General features: G+C 41.4%; 1 protein-coding gene across 1 annotated transcript in view; it reads right to left on the reverse strand.

Moving 5' to 3' along the window:
* The window catches only part of LOC122805378 (uridine-cytidine kinase-like 1), a 1,023,926-nt gene that overhangs the window by 135,041 nt on the left and 868,619 nt on the right, over nucleotides 1-20,266 (reverse strand). The gene's annotated exons all lie outside the window — the stretch shown is intronic.

Genomic DNA, 20,266 nt, shown 5'->3' on the forward strand with positions numbered 1-20,266 from the left:
TTCATCCAAGCACTATTAGGACTTCCTCAGAACAACATAATACTGAAATTCCAACCATTAAATACCCACGCCCTTCCCCTTAATCTGAATTGCAAATAAATTAGTGACATCACAATAAAACCATTTAAAGACGCAGTAAAAGTACAATGCAAAATTACAATACAAAATTATGTGCATTAAAATATGTACCACAAGCCCATTAAATAACTTGGGTATCTACCCTAAAATGTATTTCAATAAGGCAGAAATACTCACATTATCATTTATTCCTGGGAAATTGGTTGCGTCCAGACGCAATTGACACTTTAATTCACAAATGTCAAGATGCACGTCTAAAACCCTGCCTTGCACATCCTTAACCAATTGCTGCAAAACAAAAAAACTAAAAACATGTCCCTGATGTGCAGAAATGTGTCTAGTCAAGGCATTAGTAGGCTTCCCTTTTCTAATATCTAATAAATGTTCGTACACCATATCTTTAAAATGCCTACTAGTCTTTCCTATATAAAATGCCAGGCAATGCTCACATTTAGCCATACAGACCACATTTTGACTTAAACAATTAAAATGCCCATGAAATTGCACCCTAATTCCATTAATACATAACCTACTCCCAGTTTCCATTATGTGTTTACATATTGCACATCTTTCACATTTAAAATTACCTATTGTTCTATTGGTGCAATGGGATCCCATCCGTCTACTCATCTCCAAAATGTCTTTAAAGGATCTATCACTCCTAAAGACAAATTTCGGGGCTCTTCCCAATCTATGTTCAACATCCCTATCCAACTGCAACAGCCCCCAGTTTTTTTGAATGACCTGGGTAACCCATTCAGCATCCTGATTAAATGTAGTAATGAACATCAAACTACTTTCCATCTCCTTTCCATCACTGTTCAGTCCCCAATACCTTTGCACATTCCTATTCATTATTGTTGCTGCAACTCCTGTTAAAATGGGTCTATAAAAATCTTTATTCATTTTCCTTATGATTTCTTCTTTAACCAAAGTACACAAGGGTTCAGGGTAACCTTTCTTCATGAATAAACCTATTACATAGTCGGTTTCACCAAGAAACTCCAACTTGTTACTAACCATCCTGGCTGCCCTTACCAACTGTCCTTTTACTATAGACTTTTTCTGATGGTAAGGGTGCTAGCTATGGAATTCCAAATAAGAATTTGAGAAGGTAGCTTTTCTATGTATCCCTGACACCAAACACTTATTCCTTCTGTCAATCCTTAACTTCACATCTAAGTAGGATATCATCTCAGAGCGATAGTCATAGGAGAATTTAAATAATTCCACCGTCTGGTTGATGTATACAAGAAATTTTCCCAACACATCCTTTGGCCCTTCCCAAACGATTAAAATATCGTCCAGGAATCTCGTATCATGCTTAATGTGGGCCATAAATATACTAGGGAATATATACTCTTGTTCCCAGTATGACATAACATTAGTTGGCATATATGGGGGCACATGCAGCCCCCATAGCCTCACCGGTTAGCTGTTGATAGAACTGTCCCTCAAAATGCAAGAAACTGTTGTTCAACACGGCCTCCATTAACATAGTAAATACATTAATTTGGTCTTGGTCAAATAACTGGGTTTTATTCAACTGTTGTTCCAACCATTCTAATCCAACTACATGGGGTATCACAGAAAATAAATTACACACGTCCACCGTAACCAAAATTGTGTCCTCAGTAATAATTGTCTCTCTTAACTTTTCCAAAAAGTGTCATGAATCTTTGGTAATTTAGGAAAACATGCCCAGCCCTTTTTGTAAATGACAATCAAGATATTTGTTAATGAAACAAGTCTTAGCACGTTTCCCATCCACTATAGGCCTGAACTTTAAATTTTCTAATCCCTTGTGTATTTTCGATATTCTAAATATATTGGAAACCATAGGATGTTCATTTTTCAAATATCTATGTTCATGTTCATTAACCTGCCCCTAATATAACAAGTCATCCAACAACAAGTCAGCTATGTGACTCTCATTAATGTTACTTTCACTGTAAGTGTCATCCATCAAAAGCACTGTCATATTGTCAAAGTAATAATTTTTATCCATTATCACTGCCCCATTTCCCTTATCGGGTTTCATTATACATATATCCCTATCTTGGTCAATTTCAGCTAACACACCTCTCTCCTCCATGGATAAATTGCTTTTGCAGTACCTCTGTTTGCTCTTAAATCTTTCCCTAATGTCGATTTCACATGTTTTTTCATAGACTGCTACTATATTATTGGCAGGGGCATTAAAACTACTAGGCCTTTTTAAACCTGGCCCAAATGTTTCCATGGTACCACTTTTAAGCCACATTTTTAAATTCATTTTCCGTGTGAACAACTTCAGGTCAATTAAGGTGACAGACAAAAATCACACATCTACCTGGCACAAAGGTGAAGCCTTTAGATAACAAATCTGCATGCATAACACCCAAAGCCCTTTTAGAGTAATTGTATAACTTATAATTGCCCAGCGTATTAGTGATAATATCAGGGTTACTCCTACTGTCATTGTATTCCAGGTTTAATAAAACATCAAACAGAACATCAAATTCAACTTGTGCATTTTCATTACAGACATCATTACTATCCACTTGTTCATTACTGCATACATGTTCACTATTAACACACTCAACGTCCTTGTTGTTCAGTTTATTGTTACTGATATTATGTCCGTTTTTCCCTTTACCATCAATATACTCGTTGATATGTCCACAGTCAAAACATTTAGCGAGCTCAGCCTCAAAATACAGACTTACTTCACCCAGGGAGCCCATTATGTCTCCTCGGCCGATAATACTGCTGGCGCTGATGCTGATATTTGTAATGCTTTGGTCTCGCTCCCTGCTTCACAAATCTCCTGGCATTGTTCGTCGTTGAATAACTGCTTTATCCCTTCTCTTTCAGTCTCTTGGCTCTTCTGGGGCCGCCATCTAAACGGGAATCCATCTGCTGTTGCTGATAACTGCTTGGTGGTGACATCACTTCCTCTTTTAATTCGCGTCCTTGATTGGTTGAACCTGCCTCGTTGCCATGCCGACCAGCCGAAAAAGGATACACCTTGCCTTTGAGATTTTCATCACAGTCCCTTTTTAATTTATTAGCTTTCCGATGAAAAATATTGCTGCAATATTGTTTAGTGCCTGCCAGCATGTTATTGTAGTTAGACTGATAATGTTCACAGAGCAAGACTTTTTTAATATACTCATTCTGTTGTTCCAGTTCAGCAGCATGATAAGAGCTCACCCTAACCCACTGTGACAAAAATGAGACCACACCATTGTGCATTATGCTGTGAATGGATGGATGGCATTTTAAGAGAGAAATGCATTATTTTTTTTTTTAAATAATCCCATACTCTCTAGCACTTACATTTGTTTGCTACTAGTTATATGTACTGAACAAGATAACTCCTGTAAACATTATAACATATACACAGTACACCAGTCACATAGTGACTGACACTATAATCATGACTTCACAGAGAAAGACAAGTTTTACTGCATGAGATGAATGCAAGATGCAGTAAAAGACATCTTCCTTTTTTACACTTCTCAATTGAAATGGAAATGGCTTATTCAAATAAATGTGCTGCGGCTGTTTTACTGCCAAGAGTTCAGAAGAGAATGTGACCCTAAATGTTTAGCTGTTCTGTGGCCACAGTGATCCATGTTTCAATGTGGCTACAGAACTTGCTGGCCGGGTAGGACAGATTTCATATTTGGCCTAGAATGCAACACACTTCAATGAGATGTAAAATATTTTCACTGAACAGTACATAATCTGTAGGAGTTTTTACTAGACCACATTCTTGGACTGCAGCATAAAACACATAGCAATGACAGCTTCCAAAATCAAACAACTAACAAATGCATGGAGTCTCCCTTCCACATAGTATCCCACATTCCTTAACATAACAATAAAGCTTGCAGCACGGTCTAAGAATCTCTTCCTTATACAGCAACCCCAGTATCTGCATGCAATCATTAAACTAGATTCCATGTTTTCATTAAGACGCACTTTTGATAAACCAGGTCTCGACTGTACAAAGTTATCTCCAGTAGCCTGACATATATCCAGACCCTCAAATATGCACTTAGAATGTCGGTGGTGGTCACAGCCCTCCTCAACATGTTCATAATTCTCCTGATATAATGAATGAAATGCAGTATCTATTTACGGCCTCTAGGCAATTCTTACTGTCTTTGATAAAATGTCACTACAGGTTTAGTGGTCCCCCTTACAGCCTTGACTGCCATACAAATAATGGCAGCTCCCCTATAATAGTTCAGTGTAACATCCTAATTTAAACATTGCCAGCAAGAATTCTTCCGCTTTATCAAACCTGTACTGTCTTCAGAGCACTGGGTCTAAAAATAAAGGCATTCACAGGTATCATACAGCTTACTTCCATAACCTGATGACAAATCAGAATTTGCATGACTTATGCTCATAGTTTTTCAGACTTTCAGTCAGTCGACAACACAGACATAGAGGAAGGGTTATTGTCATGGGTAGTTCAGCTCTGTGCTTTGGGTGGATGTCAAGTACCCTGCACTAATGTAATGCACTGTGAGTGACCAGAAAGCTGGAAAGGACAGAAATATTGCACCACTAGCAAGAATTACAGTACCGCTGTGAGCAGTACGAAGGAGGAGGAAGAGACATCAAACAACTGGGAACACACATTCAGTGCACTTTGAGAGTCAGAATATTTTAAATTAAATGACTCGAGTCTTACAGCATGAGAATATCAATGAACTAAAAGTGCTGTGACCCACAGTGAAATTGCCAGCAATCTTTTCTAAGACAGCTGGTTATAATCCTCTCTGTTAAACAGGAAGCTCTGGAGGTATACTGGGACAAAGTCTTGCCTATGGCCCAGGTGAATTCATTTGGTTGCTTGGGCAGCTGAAGGAGCTGGTAGGGGTGTATGAATGACGTCATCCTGGAGAAGGGTCTATATTAGGAGATCGAAATCTTAGGTAGTCGAACACCTAAAGGTCGATCTCTAAATGTCCAAGTGTGAAAATCGCGAACAGTCATTTCCACACAGGGAAACAAGTTGTTTGGCAATTATGCAGATTTTGCCCTTTTCACAATGTAGAACGATCTCGGAGTTGGTATATAGTTAGGGGGTGGGGTGCAAAGTCCTCCACTTGATTTCTGCTTTCACCTTTTTTTTTTTTTTTTTTTAGTTTGGCCAACGGCATTGTTTCCCTGTGTGGAAACGGATGTTCATGATTTTGACACTTCAACATTTAGTGATCGACCTTTAGGTGTTCGATAACCTAAGGTTTCGAACACATAATATAGACCCCCCTGGAGAATTAGTGCCAGCTGTGCACTGTCACAATCTGTTAGGAAAAGGAAAGTGAAGTAAATGCATGGGATGGGGGTGGGCACTGGGTTCACTAAGTCACCACTTGGTGGTAACATTCTCTGCAGAAGCATGCACTCTGTTGTGGAAATTGCAGTGGATATTTGCTATGATGCAGATCACCTGCGTCCCTAAACAATGAAGGGTTAAGGCCATTACACACAGCAACATTGCTGGGATGCTGGAGAGGGCATAAAGCACCCTCATCATTGCCTGAATGATGTTCCTCCCAAACAGGTCTCACTCATACTGGGTGAAATCCCCAGTGTTGGAAAATTAACAGGCAGTGTCCAGTTGAGGGGAGGTTACATGGTCATTAGGCGTGAGTGCAAAAAGCATACAGAAAAAAATTTCTGGTTAAAAAAAAAAAAACAAACAAACAAAAAAAAAAGACAATGGAAGTTTCAAAGATATACACCATTTCACTTGCAGCGTCTATCAGGATACTCAAAGGTTTATACAATTAGATGCATGGCCACTTTTCCAGAGATTTTTACTGTGAATGCCTTCCAGAAAGATGTACTATATTTTTTCCAAGCTCTCTACTACCATAAAATATATACCCAATATACATCACCATACTTATTAAACAAAATCTACAATAAGCATATTTATTTTGCTTTTATTTATTTAGGTTTGCTGACTAGGGTAGTGAACTGATCTAAAGTGGATCCATTTCAGTCACAGCCCAGGAGTTACAGAACACAAGAGAAAGGAAGTACAATAACTGCACAAAATAGAAACTACAGTAATACAGTGTACAAAAGATGAGATTTGTTGCATGTGTTTGCGGATCCCCTTCAGAAGCTCGAAGTCTCAAAACTTTGAACTTCAAAATGCCGAGACTATAAGATCGAAGTTTTGAAACTTCGAACATTTTGAATGGAGACAGAAGTACAGAGCGGAAATGGAAATTTACAGTTTCCTTCACTGTAGTGCAATCTCAGAGTTGGAACATTTATTTAACAGGGGGTGCAGGGGGGCTAGCCCCCCTGCAAAAACATAATTATTTTTTTTTTTATATTACGTTTTCGAAGTTTCAAAACTTTGATCTTAAGGTCTTGGCCGTTTGAAGTTTGCAGTTTTGAAACTTCGAGGTTCTGAAGTAGATCTGTGTATGTGTGTATGTATGTGTATATGCATTACTACAAGGCGCAGGGCAGTAGAGCAACAGTGAGTGTTGCCATTTCACAGCAAGAGGTTCTCCAGTTTGTTTCTTTTCCTAGGGTGCCTTGTGCGGAGTCTGAATGTCTCTCCCAGTGTTCATGGCTGTTTTCTCAGGGTGCTCCAGTTTCTTCCCATATTCCAAAGACATGCTGTAAGGTAGATAAGGAACTCAAACTGACAGTAGGTGAGAGTGTATGCCCATGTGATATGAAAGAAAGACCTGGCAAATAATTTCTGCTTTCCCTTTGCCCTGAAATCTCTATAGGTAGTAGTGGATGTCTGCTGGGTCACTCTAGGAGTTAGATGAAATTCATAAAAGACAGTGAGCAAGTACACTACAGAACTATGCAAAATAAACATATACTCTAAGTAGAAAACATTAGGCTGACAGTAGACTAAGGTTAGCTATAAAGAACAAGAAGTTAGTGGGGGATTGTTAGCGGAGTTAGTTTTTGAGGGAGATGGTGGGAATGAGGTGGTGCTGGATTAGGTGTAGGATGGGAGGACTAGACAGATTAATACAGTCTTGAATAGAACTGAGTAGCAAGTTTGTAAGGCAAATGCATATTAAAGAAGTGATAAGGACTTTGGCTGGCTTATGTTATTGAAGAAGTAGTGAAGAATGTGCAGGTGGCTTGAGGAGTTCACCTCTGAATCTTGCACTTGTAGTTATGCTGTAGAGGCTTTTCCATCAAATCAGATTTTTATACAGATTCAATAGACATTTCAATAAATGCAACTTTCTAGTATTCAATAACGAGATTCTCTCTCAAACTGTCCCAATATTGGGCTGTTTCCTTCAGTAGTCTTCAAAATCTACAACATTTAATAAAATGCTGTCTATGGAGTTCTTATCTTCCTTTTGGAAAAGTTTTGGTGACTTGGGTATTGATGAAGATATGACAGGAATGCCTGCACATAGCATTAGTATATATTTGTCTTTCTGAGCTTTCTCATTATGTATCTGACTCACTGAATTAAACAGTCAAATAAATAAAGGTCTTTGGCTTCTTCTGTACAGCTAACTAACCCTTTCCTTGAACCACAGAGAATCTCAGTACAGTTGCTTAATTACTACAGATTCAGTGTGCTGCTCTTGCCAAATCTCCACACCTTACCATCTGATTTGGGGTACAGTTCTCAGTTCTCCACATCTGCCCATTTGGAGTATATTTCTCCACGCCTGCCCATTTAATTTTGGGCCTGGTTCTCTACACCTGCCCATCTGATTTTGGCCCTAGTTCTCTAGACCTGCCCATTTAATTTCGGGCTTATTTCTCCACACTTGCACAAATGACTTTGGGCTTAGTTCTCTACACCTACCAATCTGATTTCGGGCCTAGCTCTCTACACCTACCCATCTGATTTTGGGCCTAGTTCTCTATACCCGCCCATTTGATTTTGGGTCTAGTTATCTACACCTGCCAATTTGAATTTGGGTCTAGTTCTCTACACTTGCACATCTGATCTTGGGCTGGTAGTCACATACTAGAACCACCACCATTTCTCAAACCTTTAAATTCCACACCCCTGAAATATGGGCTAGTGCCTGGCATGAAAACATCAGTTAAACCTTTTCATGAAATGACAGACTTTAATATGCTTATTGTACTGCTGCTCAAAGCATATTGGTTAATTTGATCATTTCAGGGTACCCAGAGTTACAACTTACACAAATTAATTACATTTAAAAACAGAAAAAAATACATGTCCAGCTGACTCCATGAATGCATATACTATGCACGTTTAGGTTTACCATAGAGTACCTCAGTTGACATCTTTTTTAAAATACCTTTATTTGATCATCACATTTTAAACTGCAACATGCATTCACATACGCTAATATAAAAGAAAAATTACAAGAATAGTTTCCATTATTACGACTGCCATACAACAATACATGTACTTCTTTACGGATTCTCAATCTACCATTACATAAATTGCTCAATTTCTGCCTTCAATTGAAGCTATGCCACCTACCCCTACATATTCCACTGCGTGTATTGTTCCCACAAATGCCATTTATTTCTGTGAAATGTGTTCTTTCCCTTTCTTAAAGATCCCACCTCCAGCTGTTTTAGATGGTACAGATTCTGATTTCCATTTCCAAGTAAATGCTTTTTTGGCAGCCAAATGCATTAAACTAAGTATGCCGTATTATGTCTATGCAACTTAGATCCCATTACTTTGCTCAATAATTTCCTTAGTTGCTACCATTTGTTTCCCCAACATTTCTATCAAAGTATTCTGTAGGGCCTTTTTAAAATCTGCCAACTTGTTAGACCCCCCCCCAAAAACACACACACACACACACACACACACACACACACACACACACACACACACACACACACACACACACACAGTTACTTCTCTCTTTTCCAATGCACTTCTCTACCCAAGGGCAAATCCCTGAAGTCAACACAGGTATAAAATACATATTCAAACACTTGCATGCAAAAATCCTAATCCTTCAGGACTTTGCTGCATACATGGGAGCCCTACATATTTCTTCCAATTGTTCCTTTGTAAACTGCCTATTTTTCCCCAACCATTTCTAACTAATCAATTATAGGAGGTTATTATGCATTATTTTACATGCCCTAATAATTATCCATTTTTTTAACACCTTCAATTCTTGACTCAACTAAAAAATCTACCACAGTCTGTCTTTCACTTAGCACTTTTTTGCCCATACTAAGCTATAAAAAAGAAGTTATGTCTTACCATAATGTTCCATCTGTGTTGTTGATCCTCGTTCAGTCATTACGTCTGGGTAGTCGGTTCCGATCTTGGAACGGAGCTGGCCATCTTCCAACCTCGCGTTAGCCACAAACTCTCGAGCTAAACTCTAACCTAGAATTCCCCTCTCCCTGTTACCTCAGATTGAGTTTGCAAGTCAAAAGAAGGTAGAGGCTACCTCTTGTCAAATGACCTAATGGAACCGGATGGTGAGATCCACTATAAGCCTCAGGAGGGGGAAGGAGGGAGGGTCGTAATGACTGAACGATGATCAACAATACAGATGGAACGTTACTGTAAGACATAACTTCTTTATCTGATGTTGTTAATCCTCGTTCATTCCTTCCGTCTGGGACAGAGTCCCCAGCTACCTTTATTCCTGGGAGGCTCTCATGGAAGGACATTCCTGAGCACCACTGAACCAAAAGATGCTCTTCCTCTGGAGGCCAAATCCAATTTGTAATGGTTGATGAAGGTATGAGGTCTAGCCCAAGTTGCAGCTGCACAAATGTCAAGTAAAGAAGCTCTAGCATGGAAGGCAGCAGAAGTTGCTACCGTCCTTGTGGAATGAACCCTTATGGCTGTAGTTAGAGGGATATTGTGCTCTTTGTAAGTAAATGTTACACAGTCTTTTAACCATTTAGTCAATGTGACCTTAGAACAGCACATCCTAATCTAGGTCCAAAATAGGCCAAGAATAACTGATCTGATTTGCAAAAAGCCTTAGTTCTATCCAGGTAGAAACAAATTTGCCTGTGAATGTCTAGGGTATGTAGGCAATACTCTCCCCTGTTAGAATGATTGGGAAAGAAAACTGGCAATTTAATGGTTTGGTTAACGGACATTTCAGAGATCACTTTTGGCAGAAAGGAAGGATTAGTTCTCAATGACACTATCTTTATGAAAGATCAAGTAGGGCCATTTGATGCACAGAGCTTGAAGTTCAGAGATACATCTGGCAGAATTAATGGCAACCAAGAACAAAATTTTCGATGAAAGAAACTTGAGGTCGCATGAAGAAGCTGGTTCAAAAGGTGACGTTGTCAGAGCTTGCAGGACTAATGACAGGTCCCATGGCTGGGAAGGTTCTTTAAATGGGGGTTTCAAATGATTTACGCCTTTTAGAAAGGTCTTGCATAATTTGTGTGACATAAGGGAAGACTCTTGGACACCATTGTGAAAATTAGATATTGTGGCCAAATGAACCCGGATGGTAGAAGCAAAGAGCCAGATTGGAATAAACTTGACAGGGATTCCAGTACCACCGGCACTGGTGTTGAAAAGGGATCTATCTGCTTTTCCTTCAGCCAAATAGTAAACCTTTTCCACTAGCTGAGATATGTATTTCTGGTGGAAGACTTATGAGATACAATAAGAATGTCACGTACTGGGGAAGAAAGATCATTTTGCCTGGTAATCACAGGAAGTTGGATCGAGAATCCATGGTTGATCTAGCAGGTGAGGCTATAGAAAGGGGAACCAAATTTGACGAGGCCAATATGGCGCTATGAGGATTGCTTTGCTCTTCAACCAGCAGGCTTTCTTCAGGAACCGGGGATGAGGGGGAAAAGCATAAAGTAGACCCGAGGGCCAATCGTGGACTAGAGCGTCCCTGGGTGACTGTCCCCGAGGAGAAATCAGGGTGAAGTAATTGCTGCATTTGTAACTGATCAGGGATGCAAAGAGGTCACAGCAAGGAAGACCCCAGCGGTTGAAAATCTCCGCCGCTACTACAGGATTCAGGGGCCACTCGTGAGGTTGTAGAATGCACCTGCTGAGTCTGTCTGCTATCACGTTGGAACTCCCGGGAATGTGTGTTGCAATGAGAAAGCGGTTGGTAGCCATTGCCATTTTCTCATGGCCTCCTGACAAAGTGGGTAAGATATGGTTCCACCTTGTTTGCTGATGTACCAGACTACCGCCATGTTGTCTGATTGTATCGCAATAGTCCCTGACAGCAGTAGGGGACTGAAGGCTTGCAACGCTAGAAGCACCGACCTCAGCTCTAGGACATTTATATGCAGATGGGCCTCCATTTCGGACCACGTGCCCTGGACCATCTTTCCCTGAAACAGCCCCCACCCCCACCCCATCAGGGAGGCGTCGGTGGTCACTGCAGCCTTGGGCTGTTGATGGGGGGGGGGGGGTAAAGGGGCGAGACCATTGTGACTGGTTCTGTAACATCCACCAAATTAAGTCTTGTTTGCACCTCTGGATTACCCAAATCTTGGATGATAGAGGGTACTGAAAGGGATACCACTGGGTGAGTAGTAGCCATTGTAGAAGCCTCATGTGGAACCTTGCAAGGGGGACAATAGTGATAGAGGCTGCCATGGAACCCAGCAGCTGGAGAACAGAATGTGCCGTGGATTTTTCTCTTGAAAGGATCAGTAGGAGTTGTTGTTTTATCCTTTGGCTTCTGTGCTCTGGAATGGATGCTCTACAGTTTTTTGTATTCAACAGGACCCCAATGAATTCTATGGGCTGAGATGGGGTCAGGATGGATTTTTGCCAGTTTATAGTTATGCCTAGCCTTCCTGCGGTGTGAAGAGAGTATGCCAAGGCTGCTTCCAATAGATGTCTGGTGGGGGCAGTAATGAGTCAGTCTAGGTATGGAAATACCTGGAATCCCTGTAGTCACAAGTGAGCTGTGACGACTGCCATGCACTTTGTGAACACTCTGGGGGCTGTAGAGAGCCCAAAGGGCAGTACTTGGAACTGGTAATGACTGGCTCCCGGAAGTGAAGGAATCTTCTTGATGGTCTGTCCACCTTTATGTGGTAGTACGCATCTTGAAGATCTATAGAGCACATCCAATCATCTTTTTCCAAGAGTGGGAGGATAGACAGAATTGTGACCATCCGGAATTTCTGTACCTTTACAAACTTGTTTAATACACTGAGATCCAAAATTGGTCTCCAGTCCCTGGCCTTTTTTGGCACCAAAAATAGTCTTGAGTAGAATCCGGATCCTAGCTGGTCTAGGGGGACTACTTGGATGACTCTTTTTCCTTGCAGCTTTGAGATCTCTAATGCTGCTTCTTCCCTTTGACAGGGTGGAACATCGGGAAGGTTTCTTAGAGGGACGGGACAAAGATCGAAGGGGATATGATAACCTATGGTTATTATCTTTTGTACCAAGGGTCGGTGGTAATGGTTAGCCAGGCAGAATGGTACAAAGAGAAACGACCCTCAACCGCTTCCAGAGGAAAGCAGTTGGGCTGCTCTTCAGGAGCGCTGGTAGGACTGACCAGCGAAGGAGTCTATGGAACCCTGGTTATGCCGATCTCCCTCTGCCCCGAAAGGGGCGTCTTCCATATGAGTTTCCCCCTCTGCCTCTAGGGGAGAAATCAGCTCGTGTGTCATGGAAAGAACCTTGAGACTTTTTGTGCCACATCTTCCCGCTCTTCTGGTTTCTGGATATAGCCCGTTGAGGGGAAGAGTAACGGATGTCCACAACAGCAGGGGTCTTACCGTCCTGTTCACATCTAGCCAGTGTGTCTTTCACCTTGGGTCCAAATAACGAAGAGGCTTCAATGGGGGCATTCAGAAAGGAAGCCTTGAAGGGTTCTGCGAGGTCACACAGGTGCATCCAGGCATGCAGTCTCATGATTATGCCTGCACCCACTGCTCTAGCTGCTCCCTCTGATGCACAAGAAATCAGATGCATGGAGGAGTTAGATGCTGACTCAAGCATGGCTAACTGTGAGGCCACTTTGTCAAGGACCTCATCAGACACAGCTCCGGCCAAAGTTTCAGAGAGCTCAGAAAATAAATCTCTTTGAAGCCTGGTAAAATGTGCCATATAATTCAGGGACCTAACCGCAAGGGTCGCTGATGCAAAGGTATGCTTCCCTAATCTGTCCAGTGCCCAGGACTCCTTGTTGGGCGGATGGACAATCTGGCTCTCTTCTGCCAGATCCTTTTTTGTTGCGGCCGCCACCACCATGGCATCTACTGGAAGACCTTTGGACCAGTGGGGGTCAGTATCTGGAGGGGACAAGATTTTACCTGGGCTCCGGGGAATGGCTTCAACGGTGTCAGAAGCCTTCCATGCACGCTGCACGATGAGCCGGACAAGTTCGTCGGCAGGTGGAGTAACCCAGGAGGTAGGGGGCTGGGCATGAAAGGCTTGCAGGAACACAGACTATTCAGAGGTCGAGTTAGAGGGCTGCCAATCACCTCTCTGTTTAAGGATTTCAAGGATATCCCCAAAGGATACCTCAGAGGGTGATCGAGGGGACGCTGCCACATCATCAAAATCTGTCTCTTCCATGAGGGACTCTTCTGGGGAGTCCACGTGCTTCCTCTTACACGAACTCCTGTGACAATCTTCCTCAGACGGAAATGCTGGGGAAAACAGCGCAAGAGGGGCCTCCTGTGGGAGTGTATCCTGAGGCCCTTGTGCCCGGTGTCCGCTAGGGGTGGCTTGTGTGAGTTGCGGCCCAGAGGAGGACGGAAAACCTGGTGGCACAGCGGCAAGAGCCTTCTCCATAAGTTGAAAGGCTGGTCCACCTAAGGAGGGGTGGGAGCCTACAGTCACCCCTCGCTCCAGCAAGCCAGCCTGCCGACTAGGAGTCTCCGGATGGCCATGGGACACGGGGCAAACCGTGCCACAGCTAGCACCCTGAGAAGTGACAGGAGTAAAGTGTCTCTCCTGCCAAAAAGGCAGCTGCAGTTCCTTAGTGAGGTCTACAAAAGGAGCCACAGCAGGGAAAGTATGTACTCTAGGAAGGGGCTTAAAGGCTGAAGATGACTGAGGAGAACAAGTAGGGATCTCTGAGGAAAAATGTTCCCCTCCATGGCAGGGATAGGTCTTGGCAGGTGGGATTCCTCTAGCTGAACGCAAATGGTCTACAAGGCGCACCACATCATGTCCAGGGAGGCTTCTAGTGGATCTCATGGACATAGCTGATGGGGAGTCAGGTCTATCTAGAAATGGAGTAAATTGAGAGCCCATAAAGGGGTCTTTAAAAGGAGAATAAGTCGTAACAGCAGGTAGGATAGGTGTCTGCACTGAAGACAACAGTGCTGTAATGGCTTGTACTATTGGTGTCTCCACCAAGAGAGTTGTCAGTGCCGAGAACAGAGTCTGCACAGACAAGGTCGGTGCTGTAGCGGTAGATGGTACAGTAATCGGTGCAGAGAGAGTCTGCACCAACAAAGGAGTACTTGGAACCGACTGGAGTGTCTGTGCTGAGAGCACTGTCGGTGCCGAAGAAGGTACAGGCGCCAGAAAATCCCTCGACGTCGTAGTAGTCTGCATTGACTGTATGGTCGGTGCCAGTGAAAGGGTCTGAGCTGAGGAGCCCCTCGGTTCCAATGCTGTCTGAAAAACACACGGTGCCATAGCAGGAGTCGGTGCCGATGGCTTCGGAGATGTAGGTCTCGGCTCCGAAAGCCTCGGAGACGAAAAAGTCCGTTCAGAAGACTACATTTTAACTTTCTTTGGTCTTGGTTCCTGGGGGCCCCCAGCGGGGGACGAAGGAAGAGACTTAGTCTTCTTTAGATTGTCTTTCTTTCTATGGGAGCTGGGAGGGGATGAAGCCTCAGACTCAGAAATAGCCTCTGTAAAGGGGGTTTTCATAATACCCTTTAAAATAAGTTTGTTTTTCCTCTCTAAGAGGGTCCGGGTTGAACATTTTTTACAAATCCCACAAGGTGGATCGACAGTTAAGTGAGGTTCTCCCAAGCAGTACACACATAAGGCATGTGCGTCTGAAGTAGGTAACTTGTGGCCACAACTAGTACACCTCTTAAAGCCCGGACATCCTTTCTTTTCTGCCATGATAGGTGAGAGAAAAAACAGAAGGGAAAGAAAAAGGGAAAGTAGAGTACCAGCTATGTACAAAGGATACCCGAAGGTACAAGGGGAAAGATTACCAACGATGGTAAAACAGATACCAGCAGGGTAAGAAAGAGGGTAAACACATAAAAACAGAGTCGCTAGATGCGATAGGGTAAGAGACAACTATACAAATAAATTTCCTTGAAGAAAGGTAAATTTACATGGTAATATATCCAGAAAAGCTGACACAACTGAATGGCGATGCGACAAACAAAATCTGAGGTAACGGGGAGAGGGGAATTCTGGGTAAGAGTTTAGCTCAAGAGTGTGTGGCTGATGCGAGCTTGGAAAATGGCTGGCTCGGTTCCGAGGTCGGAACCGACTACCCAGACGTAAGGAATGAATGAGGATTAACATCATCAGATTCATCGATTGGGAAGGTAGTCTCCAATCTGCAGTTCAAACTCCTTACTAGCTACATCCCCCACTCTATTATCCTTCCCTACATTCTTGGAGTTCTGAGAAAGTTCTTCTGTTTGACATCCACTCATGACTTCAGTAATCTATTTAGATCAGCTTCTGTGTTGCAGGATCTTAGTTTGCAGGTAACCTGAAGGAACGGTCGCTAGTATTAGGCTAGCTGGGGTTTCTACTACATTGTCGAAGTTTTACAACTTCGAACACCATATGGTCGAACCCATATGTTCGAAATTTTACAACTTCGAAAATGTAAAAAAAAGAAAGAAGAAAAAAACGTACCAGACGGTTTTAAGCAGGGGGCAAGCCCCCCTGCACCCCCACCCCCCGCTCTTTAAATATACCAACACCGCAGTATAATGCGGTACAGTGCAGAAAGGCAAGATTTCCCTTTACTACACTGTAGTGCGATCTAGGAGTTGGTACATTTAAAGAGCGGGGGTGTGGGGGTGCAGGGGGGCTTGCCCCCCTGCTTAAAACAGTCAGGTAAGTTTTTTCCTTAAGTATTTGAAGTTTTACAACTTCGAACATATGGGTGTGACCATATGGTGTTTGAAGCTGTAAAACTTCGATCATGTAATAGGAAGCTGGCTAGCTGCCCCACTTGGATAGCTAACTTGTAAACGGAGCAGGAAAAAAGTCCTCTAACCTGATCTTGTCCTGAGTAGCAGGTGTCCAGAATTTAGTTTAAGAACTAAACATTGTGCAGTCCTGTGATCTTCCTTGATCTCCTTCATGTATTTGCGTTAATTCTTGTTAGTCAGTGGCTGAACAGTCTGAGCTTTCGAGACTTGTGGAATTTATTCTCCTGAACTTCCATCTGCAAATGCATCACCCTGAAATGAACACGGTTCATGGTCTACAATGCTACAAAAGCACACATTCATTGCTATAAAGGTATATACTGCATAAAGCAAAGTGTAAATCAGATGCTGCAATAATGATCTCCCACAAATTTAAAATAAATTAACTGCAGACCTGATCTCCACCTGCCTCTCTTTTTTTTTTTAAGGAAAAAATACAGATTACCATTTTGCACAGAGATTCAACAGAAAGTGTGAATGTTCGTTCAAGTGCCTCTAGAAATCCAATGGCAGCATTTCCCTTCTTAGTAAGGCAGTCTGCCAGATTTTTTTTTGTTTTGACAGCCGACCACAGCATACTAGTTTTTATTTATTCTGAGTTTGAGTGAGCTGTTTTACTCTACTGATTTTCAGGTGCAGTTTTCTGTGACAATGTTTGTCCTCAATCTTTCACAGATATCTATTCTTTGGTTGAGAAAGTTATATGAAGGGTGACACATCTTGGGTAACCAGTTGTGAGTCCAAAATACAGCGTAGTTAGAAAAACTGCGATGTCACGCCAATAAGACATGGCAACGATTTCTCCTGTGAGGGCACTGCATACCACTTGTCCAATTTTTAATCTGAGTGGCAGCAAACGTGACACTTTCCTTGTCCTCCCATTAAAGCAACCAAATATTCCTTCGGCTTCTATAGGAAACACTAAAGAAGACAACTTAGTTTCAGAGACTCATCTCTTAACTGGGATAATTTTATTTTCTTATCAGTCTTGTTTCATGAAAAGTTTGTACAGCGCTGAGTTTTATGCTGGATACCAAACAAGGAGCATCAAAATTGACATCTAGTCTATCCCCAGAGAATTTGTCTTGTTCTCACCCTAAGTACATCAATCTCAATTAGTGGAGAGGGAGCACCTTTGCTTTGCACTGCCCATGATGCTTCCATAACAATACAATGAAGATTTTTTCTTTTAATTTTTTTATACACTGTTCTTAGTGTGTTAACATCATTACATCAAAAGTAGCAAAGTCTAATCACACATAACAAAAGCAGTCATGTTCTTCACAGCCAACCTGAAGTTAGAAGCCACCCCATACAAAGTCATCCACATGGCAAGCCAGCATTTTGCTGATACTACTGTTCCCTTTAGCTAGCAGAATCCAGCAGGACAGCCTTGAGATTCTGTCTCCTGTCATAACAATGATGTTCACTTTGTTATATGCATCAGCTAGACCAGGAACTCGCTTGTGAGTTTCCACAACTGTCCCACTCAACTTGTCTCAGGATGAGGACATATAAATGTTGAGTTCCATACCTCATGAAATACGTAGACTGTGTCCATGGAATGAAACTTCCAGTGCTTCTAACAAACTATGATAAAAAGAGCAGGAAGATATTCTGATGAAAATGCTGGTGAAGCTTTTAGAAATTCTCTTCTATAAAGATGTTTAGTCCCCTAGCCACAAGACGTACTGTGGATGTTATTTCATCAAAAGGTTCACACACTTAGTGGAGCTGCAGTTTTGACCAGCATTATCAACTTTTTCCAATGCTCTGTATACCACCCTATTTTACTGATTCAAGCAATGTGATCACAGCCATTTCACAGTCACATCAACTACCTTTTGCCTTTAACATTACTTCTGTTGTGTCTGACTATCTTTCTAGGAGCTCCTTGCTACAAGGAATATATACCACCATCTTGCATACCCAAGTGAGAGGGCTATACCTAACCAATATGTGGTTCAATGTGAATATCTTACTTGTGGCATGTCAAAATGGCCTTTTTAATCTACAATATTAATTGTAAAAATGTCAAATTATATGAATTACCATGCCTTCCTGAATGTTTACCAGCCCACCCAGAGATTTCAGCTGTAAGCTGCACTCTTTCTTTTCTGCCCTACATATTACAATCTGGCCTTTTTGAGACTGAGGTTACTAACTTGTTGGAGCATCTGAGGTGGCTTCACTCCAACAGCATCATATTCTCTCTTTCCCACCTTGGAATTCTCAATGTCATCTTTTGTTTTCCATTTTCTGAGTTCTTTGGCAACATTCTTACGCCATTTTATTGACATACTGGTCCTCCAATTTAGTCTTGATTTTATGCAGCCTATAATGATTCACCTTTACACAAATATCACAACTCTATTATAGTCAGTGGTGATTATGGATCCCTTCCAGTATGTAGTCAGCTGTTGTTGTCTTTCGGCTTTTCCCGGTTAGGGGTCACCACAGCGGAACTCCGGTCTGCTAATGATTGGCAGTAGATTTTCATGAACGCTGAGGTGCCAGCTTGACATTCAACCTTCAATGAATTCAACGAAGGCACGCCCATTTACGCATGTTTTTCAAACACCCACCCAACCGTGAGGAGGACATGCAGACTCCACACAGAAGGCACTCCCCGCACTCCAGACGAGAATCAAATGGGAGAACCTCTTGCTGTGAGGCAACAACCTACCACTGCACCACCGCAGAAGTCTAGCTCCTTTTTTGTCCTATTTTGTCTTCCATTTCAGACCTTTTATTTGTGCTACAAAGTTGTTCCCATAGTTCTCTCCAAATTCTTTCCAAAAATGCAGCCTCAGCAAATGCTCCCCATGACAAATACAGCTGAAATATGTTCTTCTACTTCCATGCCCCTTGTGGGCCATTCTGAAGTAGGCAAATTATCAATCAGAAAAGAAGGGAGATTTGGGTTCTGAGTCTGATCAAACACAAACTGATATAAGACTGTAGCTACAGGCATTCTACAATTTTTTTTTAATCAACTCCCTATATAATGCCATTTCAGTGTCACATCCTCTACTAGCTTTTACCTTTAACATTATTTCAGTGTCAGGCTGTATCTTTCTAGGAGCTCACTAACACATCTCTGACTACATCATTATTGAATCCTCTATCACAGTCGTTGAGTAACTTCTGAGGAAGTCCATGCTTGTCCATCCAGCAATGAATAAAAGTTCTTTACGTTTCTTTTTTTTTTTCCATAATAAATCTTTGTTATATTATTTTCCATACACAATTAAAAACAAAAACAAAATTTGAAAAGGAACTACTAACTAATATCACTAACAACCACTATATACAATATTTACAAGAATGCTTCCATGTAAAACACTAACTATACAAGAAAAACATAAGAATAGTTAAGAACATTTCAAGTAATAAACAGTTTGATTGCAAAATTCTCAAGTGTATAAAAAATTCTTAATACCTTCAAATTAAAAGTATTATGCTAGTATAATATTAAATATTTGTTCCCAAATTTTTGGATTATTAATATTTTTATTATGCGGATTTAAAAGTAATTTATGAGCTAATATATGCCTTGTTTTCCCATGATGTTTTAGATGGGTCTAACCAATTAGTGGCTATATAGAGCTTCATTAATAAAAAAATATTAATACATATAATACTTTGTGATCTAGGGAGTTCTTTCGGGGGAATATGCAAAATCATAAATTTCCATGACAACGTTGTACTTTGGTAACCCATCTTCTGAAGTTGAATCTTAAGGGAATTCCAAAGTTTGTATATGCATTTACAGCTCCAGAACATATGAAGATGATCAGCCGGTTGATATTTACAATATGGATAGGTTGGAGAGTTTTGGAATTCAATTTGTGCAGGGCAAGACGTGTATAATATGCATTATTCCATATCATCATCTGGGTATATATCAATTTTTGAAGAGAAGTAGATTTGATAGTCAAGTCAATTGCTTTTAACATATTACTTTTGTCTGTCAATAGGATTTTCTCTTCCCAATAGTTCGACGACAAAATTTTATCATGAAATTTAAGTTCTTTAATTTATTTGTTGTTGTTATATATTTACTATCTTGTTGGAGAGCTTGCCACAAATCCGAGCATTT

This window comes from Protopterus annectens, chromosome 6.part1 (genome assembly GCF_019279795.1).
Source record: "Protopterus annectens isolate FY-2018-M chromosome 6.part1, PAN1.0, whole genome shotgun sequence".
Classification (NCBI taxonomy): Eukaryota; Metazoa; Chordata; order Ceratodontiformes; family Protopteridae; genus Protopterus; species Protopterus annectens.